Source organism: Nymphaea colorata, chromosome 12 (assembly GCF_008831285.2).
Source record: "Nymphaea colorata isolate Beijing-Zhang1983 chromosome 12, ASM883128v2, whole genome shotgun sequence".
Taxonomy (NCBI): domain Eukaryota; kingdom Viridiplantae; phylum Streptophyta; class Magnoliopsida; order Nymphaeales; family Nymphaeaceae; genus Nymphaea; species Nymphaea colorata.
This window is the reverse complement of record NC_045149.1, coordinates 11233919-11247608: the sequence shown is the minus strand read 5'-3', so window position 1 is coordinate 11247608 and position 13690 is coordinate 11233919.

Genomic DNA, 13690 nt, shown 5'->3' with positions numbered 1-13690 from the left:
ATGACATAATTATTATAGGTAATGATGATCAGGATATGACTCAGACTAAATTTTGTTTACATAAATTATTCAAAATAAAGTACTTGGTAAGGCTAGAATATTTTTCAATGTTGAAATTGCCAAACAAAAGAGCTTATTTTTATCTCAATGCAAGTGTATTTTAACTTATTGAAAGAAACTGGGAAAATGGGATCAAGACGTGCAAACGCACCTATAGAGCCCAAGATCCAACTTGATAAAGGCAAGAACAACAACTCTAAAGAAGTCTAAGTTGATATAACACACTGTCACTAGGCCAGATATCAATATATAGTCAACTTAGTAAGTTAACATTTGCATTCTCCCAAAGCAATTCATGTAAAGGCTCTTGACAGGATTTTGAAGTATTTGAAGAAAAGTCCAGGTCAAGACTTGCGGTACAAGGCAAATGTAAATGCAGATAACCGAGGCTATTCAGATGTAGGCTGGGCTAGCAGTCCAAATAGAAAGTCTATGACTGATTACTGTGCCTATGTTGGAGACAAACTTGTATCCTAGAAGAGCAAAAAGCAATAGAGCATCTAGGTCAACTGTCAACCAAACAGTGGTACCCATAGCAGTGAACTCCACTGCAAATGAACTGATTAGGGTAAAACATCGGTTCAAGATATACTTTCTATTAATTCGATCATTCATTCCTATGCATTTCAACAACAAACATCAGTATGCATAGCACTGAACTCTATTTTTTTATGAACAGATAAAATATATAGAAATTGACTGTCATTATGTTCATTAAAAAGTTCAAACGAGAGAACTTGATATGTCATAAGAGTGCAAAGCAACTAGCAGAAAGATTTACAAAAGGTCATCCTCTCAAATAATTGATGACATTAAAAGAGAGTGTGGTTGTTTGAATATGTGCCCCATACTTAAGGGAACGTGTCGAATGGCATCAAAAAATTTACTGCAGCATGTTCAACGGGCATCAATTTTTTGCTGTTCTGGTCGAGATTTCCTTGTGGATGTAGGAGGGCTCTTTCCAAATATTCACTTCTTGTTATGTTAAGGGTGTCAATGGCTTCCTGCATTTGTAAATTCCTACCCCTGGATGTAGGTCCATATAATGATATATATATTATTTTAAGGATGTTGGAAAAAAATATGGGAAAACTGAAGACAGCAATTGCACTATATTCCTACCCCTGGATGTAGGTCCTTGGAAAGAACCACACAAACAATTGTGTCCTTAATTCATGTCTATCTATCTCTTTCTTTTTGACAACATCATATTACATGAAAAGCATCACAGTTGCATGTGAAAATGACTTTCACTTTTGTTTTTTGGGCAGCACACTCTTTAATATGTGGCTGACAAATAGGATAAAGTATGAACATTTTGAGGTATATATATATATATATACATATATATATAAACTGAACCATGACTCCAGCCTTTATCTGTCAAATGGAAAGCTGATGAGGGCCGTCTGATCTTTCTGCAAATTTGACCAGAGGTAGTGATTTTCATACCTAAAAGCTTCAACAAACAATTTCAAAAAATTTTCTCTTCTGATACGTCTTATATTAAAAAGGGCTCACTACAACATTTATGTTTATCCTCTATGATCCATCCTTATAGCAGATAAGTTCATATGTATATATATATAACCTAATGATTTGGTTTGCCTGGCCAAGCTATTCCCCAATTTGGCACGAACCATACTATTATGCATGAACCAATATCTTCATATTCAAAAAGGAAGGGAACATGCAAATACTTTACCATGAGACATTCCATGCCAGTAGATTTTCCTGTTGGGGGGGGGGGAGAGACTTTGTTCAGCTTGCAAGGTGATGAAGGAGGAACCCGGGATTGGCTTGAGATGAAGTGTTGTTGCTCAATGAGACGGCAAACCTGTGGAGAATGTGGTAGTTATGGTACTGGCTTATTCACGGCTTCAAGGAAATCAGTTTTGAAGCTCTAGTGTGGAAGTGAAAGGAGGTTGATCGTTGAGGATCTTTGTGACGTGGTGGAGTCTAAAGTTTTAGAACTCGAATGGCTTCAAAAACAGAGAGTTGGCAGATTTGGAGAGCAGAATGACGGGATACCATGAATGATCGAATTGGCAAGTTCTCTGTATTCTTTTTTTTTTTTTCAGATTTTGTTCGTGTTGCAGATTGTGCAAGAAGTAAAAGGTTCTAAGCTTTGCTTTGTCTTTTTATTTGAGTTTGATGATTGTTTGGTTTTCCTTTAGGATCTTGATGATTTAAGGAGTGAAAAGGGACTTTGGATGGAAAAAAATATTAAGAGAAATTCATTAGAGACTTGTCTAGTAGTTAGGCATTAACATCAATCCAAATATATTTTCGGCAAGGAAGTGCGAAAAGTCAGATTCTTTTGATTCTGGTTTCACAGCTTCATCAGGGAGAGTGGAAAAGAGAACTTTGATTGAGGGAATCCCACCGTTGGCCACAAGTGGCAGCATGCTATTTCATTTTTCACTTTTGTCTAGTTTTTCCTTTTCTGTGTGCATCAAAACTTTTCTACTTTTCATTGTTATTTTCATATTTCTTTGATATGAATTCTACCCATGTTTTCGCGTTTGAATATCATTGTTTCTGCCTTAATTTGAGGACATTCAACATTAAATATTAAACTACTAACATCTCTCTAATATGTGGATGAAGGAAATCCTAACCAAGTTTCCCACAGCTTTAAGTTAGATCCCAATGTGACTCATTTTCCATTATCTTGTTTTGAATGTATGCATAGATAACCATTGAAGTAATAAACATAGGAAACAGACGTGGATCCAATTATTGAATTGAATATGTACTATTACTGAAGCTCCACAACGGTGTAGAATATACCATGATAAATTCTTACTTCTTAAGACATATTATGGACCAAGTGCTTCAGTTTAAAAAATATAAGATGAATTCGTTGAATAACTAGTAAGGGCATAGCAAATTAATTTGGTTTAAAGTCGTCTGGTGTCTAGTAAAAAATTATATTCTACATGGAACTTAGAAGATGACTTCATTGTCAGGATGACATGTTTAGTTTAAAGCCATTTGATGCCTATAAATTAAAAAATCATATTTTATTTGGAACTTAGAGTATTTCTGTGCAACCATTGCTATTCGTGCCTATTTCTGGTCAAAATATCAGTATTTTCTATCCTTTTGTTTTGTTTTGATAACAAGTAATAGCTAGAAGTTTTTTAGTGTAGATCTCAATAATGGGTTAGAGGTGCTCAGCTTGCATGTAGGAAATTGAACTCAACTTATTTTCTACATTAAAGCGATATGTGAACAAGGGCATACCTTATCTCTTTCTTCCATTATACTTTCTCACCTAGAAATTTTTACTCGTCCTTTCTTAATTGGATTCATTCAAATTCATAATTCAGCTTGAGATATATTAAAAAACAATTACTTATTGCTTTTATTTGGCCATTCATGGTATTTTAGCCATAGTTAGTTCATTCTTTAGGTATTCACTTTTGCTTTTCCTTTTTAAATTGATACTGAATTTCTGGAGGTGATTACTTTTAGGTAAGAAAAAATCAGATTTATGAGCATGAATGAGATTAACTTCATCCTTTAGCATAGCCTTTAGCATAGATTTCTTCCCATGGGACATAGGGCCTGAAATTAATATATGAATTGTTGTCAATTGCTTTTATTATATACAAGTGCTTAAGCATTGGGCAACAGGCCAATTTTATTCATGATATTCTCATGTTGACCGTTTAAAAATAATATCTTTTGCTATTCTTTTTTTTGTATTTTTCTGTAATTAGTTAGTTAATTAATTAGAATATTTGCTACTTGTTCATTCCTTGCTTGAGGTCCTATAGAGATACTTGATGTTCAAAAACTCTGGTTGCCATAATGTGTAACAAGCTCATACATTGATGAATGGTGGGCCTTTTGAAGGCGACACGACCATCCTTCTAGACATATGGCTCAAATATTAGATGATAATTTTATAGCCCCTTTTAGCGTTAGAAAAAGTTCTCTTCCCCCATTCAATAGCAAATCAAGGAACAAACTGGCAAGAAATGGAAGATGCTTTTTTCTTCAAATTCAGCTTCTGCCATGCCCATTTTTGTTACTCTGTTACTTCGCATTTTGGTATGCTGTAAATATTTGTTTCTATTCCATCAATTCAAACTCAACCTCAATATTCAGCATCTTTGATATATGCTATTTAGTGTTTTTTTTTTCTTATTCTTTTTTGTTAGTGATTTCAGTTCACTTGCAGGATCTATAGACAGCCTTTGGTTATGAGTGAATTTTTTTTTTGTGATTGCCATCTTTTCTCCATATTGGTGATCAAAATCCATCTTGTGTTCTTTCATATAATAATTAAGGTGGATTTTTGCGATGCCAACTGGATTCTCTAGTTCTAGTTTGATAAGGAAAAAAAAAAGTGATTACTGTAACACACTTATGACATGGTTAAAACCTATGGGAAATTATATGAATGATGTTTTAAAAGTATCTTGTCATTATCATAATAAGGTACAAAGCTTACTAAAATGTAAGATTAAGCTACTACATATTTTGGAATGCTCGATTTCTAGTACAACCTGTACTTCTTGATTTCTGAGTTTGCATTTGTCTTTTACCTGTAGCATCATAACATAATCATGAGCATTTTATGAACTCACATATCTATCTATTCTTTTGTGACTATTAAAAGACGGGTATAATATTAAATATAACTTGGTTTTATTATTTGAATATGTAAACAGAATCTAGGCTAGAGTACAGGGGCATCTACTTCTGCAAAATGTGATACACTGAGATCTTGGAGCTGGACCACTTAGGCCCTCTACAAATGGTCACAAGTATTTGAAGTCTATCCTGCAAATTTGATTTGCAGTTTCATTCTCCAACTCAATATATTAAATCACCTTTTGATTACCTAATTTAAGTTGCACAAATATTTGAAACTTTTATATCATTCATGAAAGGCTTCCATTGACGATGATAACAATGTTTTGGAGAAAGATAGCCATAGAATAAGGTAAGTGGTGTCTATGAATACTACTTGTGTTCAACCATCTTTTTACTGGTTCATGCCATTGATAATGACAATGGATTCAAGATCAGATCTATTTTACAAATAATGAAGCTGACAATGACTACCTTTTTAGTACTAGCTCTAGGATGTATGTTGTTTTTAAGAATATTTTGTGTACTGCATTTTGGATTACGTTTATTTAGTACTGAATATCCATCTACTATAACAGGTATATGCCTATGTCACATATGAGAAGTACCCACACTGAACCAATATGATATTAGTACAGCCTTGGGTACCCCTTGGGTATGGTCAAAGAAGGACCGGGTGTGGTCAATGTGCCCAAGGCGAAATCAGTATAGTTTTGGAGCCCAAAACTGCCCAAAATTTGGATGTTTTTAAATTGGGTATTACTGTGTATGCATAGCTTGATTTCTTGGTATTATATAAAGCATAAAAATGACAAGTCTACATTGTGTATGCATATCTTAAAGGTACATACTTTGTGTTGTGGGCTTCATAAGGGCTGTCCTCTTTCCCCTTTTCCTTTTAACCTAGTTGCGGAAGCTTTCGCTGCCCTCTTTAAGTCCTCACTAGGTTCTAACTTTTTATATGTGTTGCCGCTCCCTAGCCTATTTGGTTTTCCTATCGTTCAGTATGCAGATGATTTTATTGTCTTCAGCACTACCTCATGTTAGCAAATTGCTAGAGTTTGACTCTTGCTTCGGTTTTTTGAGTGAGCTTCTGGGCTTTCCATTAATTCCGCTAAGTGTCAGCTTTTGCTTCTCCATGTTGATCAAGCAACAACACCTTTTGTTGAAGCATGTCTTGGTTGTAGAGTCTCTCCGTTGCCATTTGATTATCTTGGTCTTTCGTTCTCTCCTTTTCCACTGCTTCCCTCCTTCTGGGTGAATGTCGAGCAGCGGATGCTTTCATGCCTGCAAGGTTGGCAGCCTAAGGTCCTCTCCCTTGCTGGTAGAATCACATCGGGCCGATGTCGTCTCGCTTCCATCCCACTCCATGCCCTTGTTTTTACAAGCCACCAGTTGCCACTTTCGCCAGTCTCAATCATCTCACTCGGTGTTTCCTCCGCCCCTTGGATTGTCTCATAAGGTGGGAGGTTTTTACTCGTCCTTGGCTCTAGGGGGCTCCAGTATCTCTGACCTCAATCGTACCTGTACTGTCTTTCTTTGCCCTTGGTTATGACACTGGCCACCTCTAACAAGCCTCTTTTCTCTTTTCGTGAGTCCAAATAGGCACTCCCTACCCCTCACACATGGCATACCCTCAGCCCAGTCCGTTTTGCATCGCACATGTGGAAATGTGGAAGAACATTTTTTCTACCTACCAACCTTAATCCACCTGCCCCCAAACCTTGCCCCTTTTTGTACAATTCCGTCTACTACCTCTTTTACCTTTGCCTTGTGTTACCATGCTACTTTTGAGCTGACCATTCCGTGGCTCCCCCATTGTACACTTCAACACATTAGATCATCTCTAGCATCTTGGATCCATCTAGCCAACTAGTGTCCTATTTGTTTCACTGTTGTAGGGTCAAGAAACCACCTATACTATCCTTTCTTTTGTCATATGCTTGACACAACCTGGCCTTCCCTCCCCACTCCCCATATTCTCCCATCTTTTCACTCCCCGAGGCAGTTTCTTCTCTTTTCACCTCCTCCTTCAATCAATAGTGGGTAACATTTTACTTGGCAGTTTTGACATATTTCGTGTTAGTGGTGGGTTTGAGAAAAGAGCATCAATCCCATGTTCCACAACAGAGAGCATCTCCTTTGTGGGATGTATCGTGAAGGTTGATGTCTACCTTGTCCTTCCCATTGGTCGTAGGATGACTTCTACCTCAAATTAGCTTACTTAGTTTCTCATCCTCTTGTTTTTTATTCATGCTCTGTTTTTTGTTTCTGCTTATTTGGTGACGCCTCGTCACTGTTTTTCTCTTTAATGAATTCCCATTTTGTAGGCTCCCTCCCTCTCTCTCTCTCTCTCTCTCTCTCTCTCTCACACACACACACACACACACAATGTACAACCCTAACATCTCCCTCGGTCCCTCTTCGATAAATCTCGAAGCTTACCTCTCCTTCAAGAGTCAAAACCCTCATTCTTAGTCTTTGACCTCTCTGTCCATCTCATTTTGTCTCCCTCTTCAATCGATCTCTCTTAATCTATGCTCTCTCTAATCTTCAATCTCCAGACAAGTCTCGTGTTGATCTGTTGCTAGCTATTGCCTACTGATCAATGTTACGGTGTTGCTTCCTCAACGGCTGACGCTTGATGCCAAACATTTTGAGATCACACTGCAACAATTATGCCTATTGCCCATGTGCCAGCCTAAGGTACGAGCCATTGGGTATGAACGCCTTCATGCACCACGTTAAAACTTGCATGGCACCTTGAAACTGAAAAGATTGAGGAGAGAAATCATCATGCGCTTGTTCGAGAGACTTTGGTGCACATGAGAGGGAGAGGCAAAGCAGACTTTGGTGGTCGGCATTGTGTTGGCGTCCACAATGATTCAATTACCGGTCATCTACGAAGGAGAACCCCAAAGCAAAGTATAGTGCTTCTTTTGGAAAATTTAGTTATTGCCTCTTATTTCTTTCTTCAAAAAGTTTGAATTTTTTCTCTTGTTCAGTTGTTATCCTCTCTCTCTCTTGTGTGTGTGTGTGTGTATATATATATATATATATATAGAGAGAAGTACCATTCCTAAAAGTTATCATATATGAAGTATTAAGAATGGTCACCCTGACCGTTCCTACATGTATATTAAAGTATAATTACAAATTTAACTTTTAGGAATGCATATAAAAAACTGATCATAATGTGTCATCATTAAGAACGGTTAAGACCAGTCCTAAAAGTAATTAGGAAGGCCAATTTAGGAATGTTTTAGGAATGGTCGCTTGATTGTTGCTAACCACTTTTAGGAACGACCATTAGTGTTTTTAGGAATGGTTTCTGACTGTCCCTAAAAGTGATATTTGTTGTTGTTCTCCCACAGTAGTGCACCCCAGCCTCTCCCATGGTGCCTCTCCCCCTTCGCCGCTCTCACTCGCCGGCGGCTCTACTTGGCAACGTCCCCTGGCTTGGCCGATACGGTAGAGCCACCGATAGGTGGGGGAGTGAGAGCAGAAAAAGGAGAAAAGGGTGGACCATCTCCACTGCCGGCGAGGTGACGGGGCTGGCAGCGGTGATGGGTGGAGAAATCCACCCATCTTCTCCCACGACGCCCCCTCCCTCCCTCCAGCTACCATGCACACAGGGTCCCCGCTGGCGCCATTCCATGATGCCAGCGGCCAAGGGAGGGAGGGAGTTGGGAAGAGAGGTGGATTAAAAAATATGACAAAATAAAATGAGGCAGCGCTACAGCCATCCGATCAAAAGATCGGACAGCTCTGATGAGCTATTCCCTTGACACAAATACACCCAGAGTCACGATTTAGTTTATACAATATGGCAGTGTCTTGATACACATGTTTCTTGAAAATGCTCCTTACTGGTACTCATACCTAATGATTTAGTTGTGTGCATACTGCAAATTATTGATGCTGAGGCCTTAGCCTTGCAGAGAGTTCCACTTCCCTTGAGTTTCTTATGTGATTAACATAAAAATTGTATGCTTATGATTCATCACAAAGAAATAACATGTAAGTACTGTATAATTGTCGATTGTGGAATGCCACAAAAACCAACATAAAGTTTCACATATATGGGGAAAAAAGATGGTTTGCCCAACACATACACTGGCATTTGTCAGTATTTAGAAATCAATTGCTGAACGTTGCGTATTAAATGACATTATTCATGCTATTAATATTTTTTTGGATATGGAGATCACGTTTATATGATTAGGACTGCAAACTAGGAGATTATAAATGTCAAAAAATTATAAACATTACACTCAGCTGAGCACTAACCACAACACCAACACTATTTTGATGGCCATTGGATACAAAAGACAATATAAGCTTAGGCTGCTCGTGTGTCCTCAAGCCTGACAAATCTGGACTCAAGTCTCATCTATTACAACGAATGCAGGAGGAGAAGCTATTTGGTGCTATGATTTTATACTGAAAATTTGTTGTTTTTAACAGCTCTAACAAGTCATAAGAATGGAGTTATTTGGTGAACTGTTCTACTGAAGAGGTAGAACCTCTGAGCATAAGCCAGAAAATACATCAATCAATTTGTTTGTGATGACGCACATATTCTCATTGTCAATAAGCCACCACAATTGATACTTATTTCCTTGTTTAGTGCACAAGCACACATCTAATGCTTCTTTTGTTCGTAGAATTCTTACATTTGACTACATAATTTTTGCTACTTAACACTTGTATTTTATGTTGACACCTTTTTTAGCCTTGAAATTCCATGCCTGATCCTTCTTATTGAAAAAAATTAGAACTAATTCTAGAACAGATTTTAAATTTGTAATCTGGGGCGTAGACTTTGTTTCAAGTTACATTCAATCAAGGTGGGATAGCTATTCAAAAGGAGATGCTACACATATCTTAATAAAATCATAGTGTGTTCATGATATCCCAGAATGTTTGAATGTCTTGAAAATATTTAGAATTTTGTCAGTTTCTAAAAAAATATGGCATGAATCCATTTGTGGGTAAGGCTACAGTTGATACTGTGTTTGTAATCCAATAAAATTTACAAGCATGAAGACCTACTCTTTTTTTTTTTTTTTTTTTTAACTTTAGGTTCTGAATATGCCTGTGAGTCACTATTGGACAGCATTGTTTCTCAGAACCAACACATGTTGGGTGATGATCCTTCCAACTGAGACATTTGCACACCTGTACAATCAGATTGCATACAATATTAATCTTGCACTGAAAATATCTAATAACCTCAACTGTTTACGTTTGTCACACATTAGAAAATGCACAAGGAGTAATGAGAGGTGAAGAATATTATATTTGTCTAATGAGATCGATGCTTCACTTTGATGCACCGCATGAATTTTCAGGTCTTTGGATATTATCAATTTTTTTGGTTTTGTATATATTTTGTATAAGTGGACATATTATTGGATAGTTTTTTAATGAAATCTCAATTTGTGAATGCTTTCTCTTACACATGCACACACACACACACACACACATATATATATATATACACACACCAAAAGGTCTATTGGCCATGGTGTTTCATGTAGTGAATAAAAATCCAGGTAGTGGCCCAAATATGGGGTACATGTATATAAAAGCAAGGTAGGTAAGGCACAGAGGCAAATATGGGGTACATGTTCAGAAGTATTTTTGAACCAAGAGTGGTCGGAGGATGCTGCTAAGGCTATCAACTTTTGGTTGGAAACCAAAGTGTTGATCCAAGAAAGAAGGGGGTGAATTATAAAGATTGTGATAGGCTTTAACAGGCACATGCATATGGGGAAGTTCCATGCTGTCATTTGTCAGATGGGGCTGGATTGGATGGTTAAAAATTAAAAGTCTGTCACTAAAAAATTAATATCACAAGATTAACAACAGTTTGTGATGCAGCAGTAGTTCAAAGGGTTTTTAGCAATCAATCAATCATGGTAATTCTGGCGATAGATTTTTTAATTTGTAGCCATCTAGTAACATCTGCACATGGGCATACATATATATATATATAAAGAGAGAGGGAGAGAGAGAAAGAGAGTGGAAAATGCAATATTGTCGAAGGTCGAATAAATGCCAGATTGTTAAAATGTCTATAAGTTTGTCATTAAAAGAAGCATGAATCGTCGCTAGAGCAACCGACATTAAAAACTATTACAGCACCATAAACCAACACTAATCCAATGCAATGACTTTCTTTTAGTGACAAAATTTTAAGTTTTAGTCACTATCCTACAATAAGCAACCTTTTATTCCTAGCTACGTTGCCTTTCATATCCGACACCTGACAAAATTGAATCACTATATATATATATATATATATATATATATATATACACACACACACTTGAATATTCTTAGCTACAGTGCCATTCATATGGAATTGAGGAGCTGCATCTAAATTTAGAATAATCATATAACTAATTAAGGTCTTCTATCACACACTCTACATAGTCACAACCCTTCCCCGACCACAACCCAACCCACAAAACCCTCCTCTCTCTGCCAACGCCGTCCACATTGTAGGGGGGAGGCATTCGGCCCAAGGACGGAGCTAGACAATTCTAGCTAATGGGCACTAATTATAAAATTTTAAATTTTTGAGGGGCATCAATATTAAATAAGAAAAAATATGTTGAAGCATCGTTATGAAAATAAGCATTTTCTTTTTTGTTAGTCTGTATGGGTAATTGCCCACACAATGCCCAGAAACAGTATAAAGCCATCGCCACACACAGACACACAAAAATTATCATGGATAAAAACAATAATATTTAAATTATTGCAAAAAAGTAGTTTGAAAAAAAAATAGCATGTTAAGCTTTTTATGGTTACTAATTTAGTAGAAACATCATTTAAATCATATTGTTTTGACGAAAAATATTGAGTTCTCTACCACCAAAATTTTCGTGCTATAAAAATTGTCAATGTGTGACGGTTGGGAAAACGCATTTAAACCCACAAAATTGTCTATCTTCATAAATATTTTCAATTAGATCACGCTTAAGATCATATTTGCTATAAGTTTAGCTTATACAAAAAAGTTATTTTGCTACTTTGTGTTAAAGGTCCAAGTTTTGTTCCTGTCACCAAGTGGTAGCCTCTCTTTTCCGATCAAACGGTTTCTGTCTGTCCATCAGAAACCCAATGCAACATCAAACTAAATGATAAGCGTAGATCGATAGGCTCTAACACCAAATGTATGCATAATCCTGATAGATGCCAAAACAAAAGAAATTGCTCATGCTTCTCACTATGAAGAGTCGGCAAAATTACACCTAAAATCCGTAACTCAAATAAAGGAAGCTGATGGATCTTCCAAAGGCTTCTATAGTTTGCTAAGCGAGAATGATATATAATAGACAAAATATCACCCAAAAAAAAGGACTTTCATCCTTAGAGCCTTAGAGGGTGTTTGTGATTCGTAACATGCTGTTCCACAAACATCATGTTCTCCTTAATGGTTGATGCTCATCAAAAACTCTGGAGGACAAAATGTTCTCATGTCCTTAGAGAATGCAAAAAAAATAGTTCTTGCTTGTAAAATCCCTACACTGAAACTCTTTTTTTAAACCCCCATTCAAAACTTTAGAGACCAGAATCCTTATTTATAGATTTATGAGGGTCTAGATGATGGTTTTACCCATTGTAAACTGGATATGGACTGTCTCTTATTTCTATAACAAAATAAATAGATACTAGTTGAGATAATATATACAAGCCAAGTCCCATCATATCACTTTTAAATGGGCCTATCCAAATATATGGCGTGCAATATTGTATGGCCATCGGCACATAAAATGGATTTAATTCTAACAGTTTCATACTTAGGCCACGTATAATATCATATATATAATCGTGTATTACAAATTAACCTTTATGATTTCAAGACTGCTATTTTATCATCAAAGCTGACATTCTCATGAACTAACCATATCAATAAGGAATTAACGCGATCATGATTAATATCAGGGGCAGAGCCAGAAATTTTTCTGAAGGGGGGGTGAATTAAAGTTTTTAAATTTTGACACGGATCAAAATATCATTTTCAAAATTTTTATATAAAACAAATAAAATTTTCTAAAACTTAGTTGTCATTTTTTAAAAAAAAAATTGGGGTGGGGCCAAGGCCCATGGAGGCCCCCCTGTGGCTTCACCCCTGATTAACCTAAAATACTTAAAGCGGACTTGATCCCCAGTGAAAGTGGAAAGAATGGTGAGGGTTTCGTCTTTTAGTCGAGTTGGGCGGTAAGATGAAATGCCTCCCCTTGTGTTCATTCGAACTTATATTATTAGTTTATACCAATACTGGAATACTTTTTCTTTTAGTGGGCTTACATGCACATTGCCAAACTGTGATTCGAGGGAAAGATAAATGAAGCTTCTATCGTTCTCGTTTCCTCTCGATACTCTGTTATAATGATCGGCGAGTCAATCAGTGGTAGAGCCACTCAGTTCGGTATAAAGTCAATCCAAGAGCCACCGGTCGTCTTTAACTATTTTTAAATTCTATAAAAAGTACTTTAAATTAATCTCCATATTTTTCCTTTTTGTAACTGATATTTCTGACCCGTCGATCCACAACCGGGTTCAGTTGATTTATCAATTAATTGGCCAACGCACCAAATTGGTAGCTTGGATTATTAGGTTCACGAACAGACTTTCACAAGTTCTCAAATTATGGATTTTGGATTTGGGGGAATGGGATGGCTAAATGGGTTAGTGATATAAATCAGCTAAAATACATTCGAATAATATGGTGAAATCAAAGAATGTCAAACCATTAATCCATGGTTAAACGATGATATAAAAAGTTCAAACGTTAATCCATGGTTAAACGATGATATAAAAAGTTCAAACATGTTGAGCAATGAATTCTTTAATTTTCAGCTCGTTAAAGAATTTTGTGGGTACACTACAATATATCCCTCTATGAAGACTGGACACGGCTTTCATCGTCAACCGAGCATGTCAATTCATGCATCAATCTATCGAATAACACTGGCTTCTAGTTAGATAGGTGGGGTTTCGTAGG